At 43.1% G+C, this 9,942-nt stretch overlaps 1 long non-coding RNA gene across 1 annotated transcript; it reads right to left on the bottom strand.

Annotated features, from left to right (window-relative positions):
* Nucleotides 1–1,365: 1,365 nt before the first annotated feature.
* Nucleotides 1,366–2,012, bottom strand: LOC115579189 (uncharacterized). Its single transcript, XR_003983625.1, has 3 exons — nucleotides 1,972–2,012; nucleotides 1,511–1,594; nucleotides 1,366–1,385 (listed from the first exon to the last, which is right to left on the bottom strand). It is a non-coding gene; the product is annotated as an uncharacterized LOC115579189 (long non-coding RNA).
* Between the last annotated feature and the right edge of the window lie 7,930 nt (nucleotides 2,013–9,942).

Here is a 9,942-nt window from a genome sequence, read left to right as displayed (position 1 = left end):
AAGGAAAAAGGGCAAAGTACAAATCAAAACCAAAGTTCAAATCAAAATGCAAAATGCAAAATCCAAAATCCAAAAACACATACCAGAAGGAACAGGGAACCGACAGGAGCAGGCATGAGCAGGGGCAGACGAACCAAACGGAAGACATACAATGACCGGACAGGGAGTGAAGGAAACACACAGGCTGTGTCCAAATTCAGGGGCAGCATCCTTCAAGGACCCGTCCTTCGCCGCTAGCAAAGGCAGGGTCCTACAGAGAGACCTGCAGGCAGCGTCAGCCTGTTGTGAAATTGGACGGTCTACCCTTCGCAGCATTTCCTGGTTGCGTCACCAGATGTTCCCGCCCCTACCCGCACCTCACTATTTCTGGTGAGGTAAGGTCAGTGAAAGTGACAAGAAGAGTAGTTTGAAAAGTTTTACTATCAGATCTGTTTGAGCTTCAGGAATTCCTGATTTCCTTTTTAATCCTCGTGCTTGTGGAGGAAGAGTAGAAGCGGCTCTGGTTTATTTCGGGCTGAGAGGACCGTGGAGAGGTAAACCTGTTATAGAACCCACAGTAATGTTATCAATATAATCATTATTAGCTAGCTAACAGTTTGGGCTCATTAACATACCGATACATTACGTTAATGCTGACATGTAAACTGCTGATCGCCACATATGGTTTTAATTTATATTTTAAAGGCATTGTACATAAAATGTTTGGTAGATAGTTTTGTTTGTTGTAATTTATTATGATTATTATTATTATAATTAGAGTATGAAATTATAATTCTTGCCTCTTTCTTAAAACATTCTTAGTGACATGGCAGCCGTGGATGGAGTCAGAACTGCAGACCCAGTTGATGGACGATGTGGTGGACAGAGGAGACTGGACCCCCAAACACCCTGAGTACCGACCCAGATGATGTCCCACTGACACCATCCAGCCCAGCAGCACTGCAGGGACACCTGCTTAGCCTGTTACTGTCCATCATCTGTTACTGTTTTAATATTGTTTTTAATAATATTTTTTTTTGTTAATAGTTAATAATAATCTGTAAATAGTTATGTATGCTGTAATTTTGTAAATAGTCGTAAATGTTAAGACCTTAATAATAAAAGAAAACATTCAATCCCTTGTTGTCCCTGAAAAGTAGCACTTGATGCCGTTTGCTGTTATAAATTGTACTTAAGCTTTAAATACCGAATGGAATAGACAATGTGTAACAATAAAACAATATTTTATTTCATGAATTATATAAATGAACAATTATGAACAAATAATTTAAAAATAACTCATACATTTAACTAAATAACAAAAAATAATGTAAGGATTGTCCTCTGGAGCAGAGAAGAGCCTCTCCATCCTCTCTGCAGCCTCGCGTCCTTCTTCATCCTCCCTCCTCAAAGCAAGAGAAAAGGTAAACTCAAGATCACATTGACACAGGGATGCAAAGATTTACAAAAAGTGACATCAGGACTGACAAATCGGCTATTTATTATTTATTATTATATATTGTAGCCATACTCCCGTCCAGCCGGCGGAATGTTTCTCCCTGTGAACAAATGTTGTTCTGACTTCGGACAGTGATGAAGCTTCTCTGTTTACTCCCTAAAACACGATGAAATGTGAAACACACCAAAGAGTTCTAATACAGCGAAATAATATAATCATAAGGATAATAATCATAAACATAGCTCTTTATTCCAACGTTTAACTAGACTTTACACGGATCACAGCCTGATCTAAATCTGTTCATCTTGGTCCATTTATGTACATGAAGTAAAACGAGTCTATAACATCTCCGCAGTCACAATACGATATAAGTCAACCTCTGAACGTCTAATGGTTGAAAGTAAAAGGCATTAAGTTGAGCATTACCAACGTATTTTAACTGATATTTTGAGGTTTTAAGGTCCCTTGAAGTTTAACATATCTGGCGTTTGACGCTCAAATGACTAAAAACGGAGTATAGACCCAATACTTACATTTGAATGCGAGATCTGCGCCACTTGAGGTCGCCATTATTTATCTATTTTTTTCTTCTCTTTAGGCGCGCAATGAATCTTGGGCAATTTGTAGCCGCGAAGGATAGTAGCGGTGTGTCCTCCAGGAACAGGCAAAAGAAGGAGGCATTTGTGGGGAGCATTTGGAGCACACTTTGAATTTGGACAGGCTTCGCGCGGCTTAGTGACGTAATTGCACTTCAGATACGCACTCCGAAGGATGGTGCCCCTGAATTTGGACACAGCCACAGACTAAATACACAGACACTGATTACCAGACGAGGAACAGGTGAGGAGAGAGAGGAGGGAGGAAGCCAGGTGGGTTAACGAAGGGGAGGAGCATAGAGGAGCAGACCAGGAGGGAACAAGGCAGACAGACAGAGGGAGACAGAGGGCAGACCACAGGAAAAGAACAGGGAACTTAAAGGCACATGAGGCATGAAAACTCAAACAAAACACAACACCAAATCCGCAATCGTTACAGGTTTGATATATAAATGCTAGAGTTGAGCCGGATACTCGGCTAAAACGAGTATCCGGTACGGATAAAGCACTTTTGCCGAGTACGAGTATTATATGAGTAATACGAGTCAATATCTGTGCTCGGATTGAAATCCTCATTGGGTAGCTGACTGTGTCTGTGATAGGCTAGTAGTCACAGCGCCCCTCCCTTACACACATAGAGATGTGTTTCTATGTCCCGCTCTGCTCACTCATACACAGAACAGCTCTCTGTCTCTCCCTCAGTCATTCAGGTTTGCTGTCTTTTCCGTTAACGTTTAGGGTTTATTCAGCTTCAGGTTTGTTTTTACTTCGGTACTACTCCTGTAAATAGTTTTCTAATCAGCAATAAATATAACAATTTCTGATCAACCCATATCAATTACATGCTTAAAATAACATACCGGTTACCACATCCAGGTTAAACCCCGCCCAGTTCCGGGTACAGATACAGATACAGATAATGCTGTACTTGCTCATCCCTAATAAATGCATTCATTATTTTAGTGCTGGACCTTTGTTGTCATGCAAGAACTGCAGAAAGGTTCGTCAAAGAAAGGGCAACCTTAGAAGTGGCCTACCTACTAACTACCTAAGAGGCACATAGATACAGACACACACACACAGCTTGCACCTGAGGAAGGGAGGAGCCAAGCACACAAAAGAGCAACTCACCAAGATTGTACTCCACAGCAGTATTACCCAGTACCATGCCCCCATCCAAGGTGTTTCACTTGTACTCAAGCAGGTGAGGAGTACTGTCAACATTTGCTTCAGGTGCGGAAGCAGTGAACATTTCAGAGCAGGCTGTAAAGCACAGAGACCAGCGGAACCTGCAAGGAAGAGCCCTTTAAACTAGGAGTAACAAGCAATATGAATAAGTCCTAATTTTGTGCAGGCTGTGAGGAAGAGAAAATAAGAGAGACCCTAAATGTTATTCAGTTTGCAAAACCACACTATACTGCTCAAAAGAATGTCAGGAGGCCCACTGGCCTGCACACAAAAGACATTGTAAGCCATACACATGTTTAGCCGATAAGAAGAAGGCAACAAGTCATACCAGAAAGCTAAGTATCAAGAAAATAGTGCCCCAGAAAAAACACCTACAGTAAGGGAACTAGTAGGAAAAAGGTGCATCATTAAGTGTTACCTAAACAAACAGAAGGTCCAGGTGCTTTGGGATACAGGCTCACAAGTTTGTGCTTTAGATGAGATATGGAAAGCAAGCTACTTACCTGACGTGCCACTAGAGACGTTGCAGAGCTGATTGACCCACTTGATCTTTTACAAATTGAAGCAGCCAATGGAACAGAAATGCCATATGTGAGTCAGCTTGAAGCACCCTTTAAGCTTGCTGCTAATAATAGTGAGTTGATGATACCCATACTAGTGCTAAAAGGAGGCCAGCAACAGTGTCCAAGTATAGGGTTTAATGTCTTCCCTCACCTCAGGAATAACAAAGCAAAAACCTTTATTAAAGCAGTGAGTGTAAGGCAGACATGTAAGAAGTAAGAAACACAAAATAGAACTCTCATTTACATTGTGTAGAAGTAATGTTTATACCATTAACAGTGTAAATGTAGCAGATATGAGTATGGGAAATTGTTCAGTTAGTGCAAAAAAACTGAGAAAATGGGTTCTGTTATGACCTAGCGCACATGCTAGGACTACTGGAAGTGGTGCTGGTTGTACAGTCTGACAGCAGCAGGGAGGAAGGACCTGCAATACCTCTCCTTCACACACTTGGGTGTATTAGCCTATCGCTGAAGGAACTGCCCAGTGCTGAGATAGTTGCCTGCAGGGCGTGGGACTCCTTAACCAGCAGCGATGACAGCTTGTCCATCCTGCTTTCTCCCACCACCTGCAGTGGGTCAAGAGGGCATCTCAGGATGGAGCAGGCCTTCTTTATAATTTTATCCAGTCTCTTCCTTCCTGCTGTTGAGCTGCTGCTCCAGCACACTACTCCATAGAAAATGGCTGATGCCACCACAGAGTCATAGAAAGAAGTCAGGAGTGCCCCCTGCACTCCAAAGGACCTGAGCTTCCTCAGCAGATGGAGTCTGCTCTTACCTTTCTTATATGTTGCTGCAGTATGATCAGTCCAGTCCAGTTTATTATTCAGGTGAACTCCCAGATACTTGTAAGATGTCACCATCTCAATGTCTGTTTCCAGGATGTGTGCACCTGTGTGTAGGGTTGTTTGAACCTGTGGAAATCCACCACCAGCTCTTTGGTCTTCCCGGCGTTAAGCACCAGTCTATGAAGTCCTTAATAAGCTCTATGTAGGCTCTGTCGTCCCCATCCCTGATGAGGCAGATGACAGCTGAGTAGTCAGAGAACTTTTGTAGATGGCTGTGGGGTGATTCGTGGGAGAAGTCTGCAGTGTGCAGATTATTGTGTCTAACACATAGTCCCATGTCCTCACATACTGTGGCCTGTTCGTGAGGTAATCAGGGATCCAGGACATGAGGTGTTGGTCCACCCCGTGAGCTCCAGCTTGTCCCCCAAAAGTGCAGGCTGTATGGTGTTGTGAAAGCACTGGAGAAATCAAAGAACATGATCCTCACAGTGCTTCTAGGCTTCTCAAGGTAAGACAATAGCCCCATTCACACTGCCATTTGAATGCGAGATCCTGCACCAATTCTTCGCTTCCTCCTCTGTGTGAAGTTTCAAATGCGGTGAGGGGTGAAATTTTGCTCCGGCGCTGATCCGCCTCTGTAGGTAGTAACAGGGCCGTATTAATGGTGAACCAGACCTGGGTGAATGGATAAGCAGGTGGCATGGAGCGGGGGCGTGTTGATCGTACAGTCTGGTAACTGACTCAACTTAACAAATAGAAATTTCCCACAAAGCAAGGTTACATGACCAAACAAAAGTAACGTAGTAACTGTTACTGTCTTTGGCAACTTATATGAGGAAAAAAATACCACAGCTGTACGTGAAGAAGCGTCTGTCCTCCTGCCCATCCTACCGACTCAGCGTCTGTCACTGGCAAAAAACTTTAACTCACCGAGAGTTTGTGATGAAAGTAAATCTCTGCGACTGTCAACCCTCCGGACCGAGACTTCAGTGAACTTTCCCCCGGAAAACCGGCTCCATCCCTGCGAGTGAGTTAGACAAGGTCTCATCCTCTTGTCAGGTAGAGAGGTGAGAGAAAGGGGCTTCACAGCCTATGTGCTGGAAAAATTAGGTGAAAGTTGAATCAGACACCAAAACAGGGTCTCGTGTGATGAGGAGACTAGAGGACATGTTCCTACAACGTCATCATCATGACATGTACCGTGACGCCTCTTTAGGTGCCGCAGCGCCGGCTTTCTGTGTGAATTACACAGCGGTTCGTCTTTAAGGCGGAGATGCTTTTACTCTGTGTGAATCACCATCGGCGGAGAATTGGCGAACCAACACTGCGGAGATAATGCAGCATTGTTGTGTAAAAAGGGCTAGTGATCTGTCCAGGAGGAAGATGATGGCATTGTCCACTCAGATGCCGGGTTGATAGGCAAACTGGAGTGGGTCCATAAAAGGACCCACCAGAGGGCGAAGATGGACGAGGACTAGCCATTCCAGGGTCTTCATCAGGTGTGAAGTGAGGGGGTGTCTGCAACATGAAGGCAGTGGAAAGGGAGGTAGAGGCAGTAAACAGGGGGGATGGAAGAGGTGATGGGGGGATGTAAAAGTTTATGCTCACACACTACTTTGATATATGTATGATAATTAATCACTGGCGATTAATAATACACTCGTAAATGGGGCACCACCTCCATTGTTTAGTTCTTGGAATAATCCAGAGGAAATCATTCCAAACACCTAACTACAAGTTTGCTTGGACAGTTAGAGTCCATTCCAAATCAATTTATTCAGTCTCAATATTCTAAAGCAGTGACTTCTTTGCACCTATCCATCGGTTCTCCACATTAAAATTAAGTTCCAGACAAAGACAAACGATTATATATGTTTATTGACTAAATAATTTGGGGTAAAATAAATGAAATGACAATTTTAAACGAACAACAACAGATAATAGAAAATGTAAAGACTGTAATTAGGAAAGTAATAAAGTCATGTGACCGTTGGTAGATGGTAAAGTTAAAGGGTCTGGTTTTATATATATTAAATATTACGGGAGTAATTTTTAATACTAACGAGACCCTAATCTCAATTCTCTTAAGTTCATAAGATAGAAGTCAGAACTTAGACAGAAGTCAGAACCTAGACAGAAGTCAGAACTTTAGACACCAACTGATTCTCACGTGTGTGGATCCAGCTGTATGAAAACGTTCAGCCTGTTTTGTCTGGGAGTCAGGAGGTCCTGATGTTTGGTTTCCTTGAGGATTCAGGGTTGGACTACGACACGGCGCGTCGGTCCAATAGCCAGAGGGAAGGCCGGTACTCTGTTGAGGAACTCTTGGTCCGAAGGCCCAGCGGGGTGAGGTATCTGGATGGCAACACATTCTGATTTTTGAATTTACTTAGTGTAGATTGAATGATGACTAATTGTTTCTCCTCATGTGAGTTAAGGAGTGCAGACAGAGTGAGGCTAACAGCTCCAGGGGTCCTAAAGTAGTTTTTCAACTGGAGAGGGCTAAAGGTTAGCAGATGGCAGGCCATCATAAAGTACTAAAACCTGAGGGTGGCCCCCGCCAAATGGTGGGAGATGCCAAAACGTTTATGTTCCCGTAGAGGGATGGGGAACCCATTTGGGTCATTTTGGGGACAAGACCTCCAGTTGACCGCAGCCAGGTCAGATGAGTTAGGGGAGAAGAGTAGGGAAACAGGTCAACTCCTCTTTTAGGCTATTGGATAATATGCCAAAATGACCAATTAGAAGAAGTGGGTGTTTACTGGAAAAGGGGCTCTAAAGGCCGGTGCAGGAAAAGAAGAAAGGGGTGGCACTTGGAAAACCTCCTAAGTGCAAAGGTTTTGAGGGAGCAGAGGGCAGAGCATTTTGGCATTGTTTTGTCCACAGATTTGATAATATCAGAATGTGGCCGTTTCTGATCCGGACTCAAGGCGCTAGATTCAAGGCGAAGATTGCTTCTTCATTCCATCCCAGCCTTGCCTCCGCAGACTCCTTTTATGATCAAACTACACGCTGACACCTTAAAGAAGAGAAGCCCAGAAACCACAGGGGTTTCCGCATTTGGAGCGCTGGGGGCAGAGTCGGTATCGGCTGGGAGCACACAAAGTCTCTTTTGTTGGAGACTCCTTGCAAGGCTTCTGAAGCAGACAATGACTGCAACGCTCTTCATCAAATGATCATAGTCTTGAAAAATACTTTTTCTTTGTTGTTTCAAGTGGTGGTTCTTAAGTTCTGATTCCGAAACTAATTCAACTTCTTCTGGATCAGGCGGGGATACTTTAACGGTATATTAAAATCAAAAAAAAAAAAAAGAATTTCGTTCTATTAAAAACTTGGATAAAAGTAAAGCACTCTTAGAGCTTGTTGCAAACATAAAAGTAAAAATAAAATAAAAAGGAAAGAAAAGAGGAAAGAGAACAGAAGTGGGAGAGTGAAGAGGAGAAGCAGAGAAGAGAAGAAGAAGGGAGTCAGAAGACAGAAGACAGAAGACGGAGCAGAGGAGAGCGGTGAGCAGAGAGAGAGGAGAGAGCATGTCTCTCTCAGTGCGTTTACATGACACTTCAAGAAAACCGAATTACTGGGTTAGTCTGACTATGATTGGATCTTTAAAATGCATGTATACACCTTAGTCTGACTAAAATCGGACCGGTTCGGATTTCTCATAGTCGAATTAAAGCACCCAGATTATTCGATTGATAGTCGCATTACTCCTGCATGTATAAGTTCCATCAGATCGGATCGGCGTGAGATTTTTTCCTCAAAAATCACCGCAAGAAAGAGCGCCATTGTGCACCTAGTTTGTGTAATTTTCATGTACACCATATACAAAATGTACAAAGATGTAGCTCCGTCTTGCTCTTCGTACGCCATCTTTCTGACGTAAAGAGGTCAGCCGGAGGTGGCTCTGTTACCACTAGTTGAAATGGGTACAGCGCCACCTATCGTACCGGGGTATGACACGCTTCGGCCCAATAATGCAATTTTCGATCCAGCATGTATACTCGGACAATTGCAGTTGTCTGGTTGAGTAGCATAGTCGAACTATGGCTGTAATCCGACTAAGCTGTGCATGTAAACGCACTGTCTGTTTTATGACCTGCAGCAGATGGACCACAAGGAGTGGGGGCCGGCTGAGTGTCCCTCCTTCTGTGATCTGAGTTTAGGCTCCCAAAAGTTTGATCTAACTAAACTATTGTATTTAATGTTTTGAAATTGTGTTTTAACCTTCCCAAAACTTCACCATCTTAAAAGTCGAATTTTTGCCTTCGTGAAAAGATACAACATGATTATGATCACTTATCATTCAAAAGAATTATAACCTGATTAAGACATAAAACAATAAAGTATACAACATAAAACAATGAAGTATACAATACACAGTAGAACCAAGGACTTATACATATTCCTTGTAGTTCTATCTTAACAAAACATATCAGACATTTAACTGGTAAATAACACAAGTATTACACAAGGAATAATGATCTGCAAGTCTGTCCCCATCAGGGAGGGGGGCTGGTTTCTGTTGACCTCAAACTCATTAAGTAATAAACTTCCTTTGGGCTTGACAACAACATGGGAAAGATCTATTGTATGACCTTCTTATGCTATTTTGGAATCTGCTAGAATTAAGAAAATGAGATTGTGGTTTATTAGTTATTTAGGATGTATTTGAATTTGGATGAGGGTAGAGACTAGTGGGATTGGAATGTCAGATCCGGGAACAACCACGGTCGTAACTTACAGTTGGACATGTGAGGTGGAAGAAGACACAGATTAGGTTTCCCACCTAGCCTTCCCCCATTGAAGAATGTTTCAGAGGGAGAGAGATGTAGATCGGTAAGACACCTTACATCACAACAGCTGTGTTAGAAAACAGTTCTCCTTTCTTCTGATGTAGAGAGAGAAGACTCTATCATGCTTGACCTCGTTTGACCTGAGGAAAAGGGGTTCATCTTCTTTGGAGGGGGAGGAAAAGACCAGATGTGCTTAGTCATTGTAAATTAACAAAAGAAGGTCTCTGGTGATCTGTTTATAGCAAGAAAAACAACATCCTCCCACTTGGTGGAGAGGAGAAGATCTGCCAGGTCAAGAGGTGAGGGGCTTTCAGGCTCATATGCTGGAAAAATTAGTCAGTTTGGGTTAAAGGTAATCACGGCTGAAACAGAACACTCTTTAAGATGCAAACGACGGAAGGGCTTGTGTTCCTACATAGACAAGGACCAGCCGCTCCAGGGTCTTCATCAGGTGCAAAGTGAAAGCAACTGGACTGTAGCTGTTGAAGTATTTTTGGTGAGGGATCTTTGGTACTGGTACCACACAGGAGGTTTTCCACAGCAGTGGCACTTTTACCAGCTTCAGGCTCATGTTGAAGA

Source organism: Sparus aurata, chromosome 3 (assembly GCF_900880675.1).
Source record: "Sparus aurata chromosome 3, fSpaAur1.1, whole genome shotgun sequence".
NCBI classification, from domain to species: Eukaryota; Metazoa; Chordata; class Actinopteri; order Spariformes; family Sparidae; genus Sparus; species Sparus aurata.
Note: the sequence above shows the minus strand (reverse complement) of the source record. Positions and strands in the feature narration are given on the sequence as shown.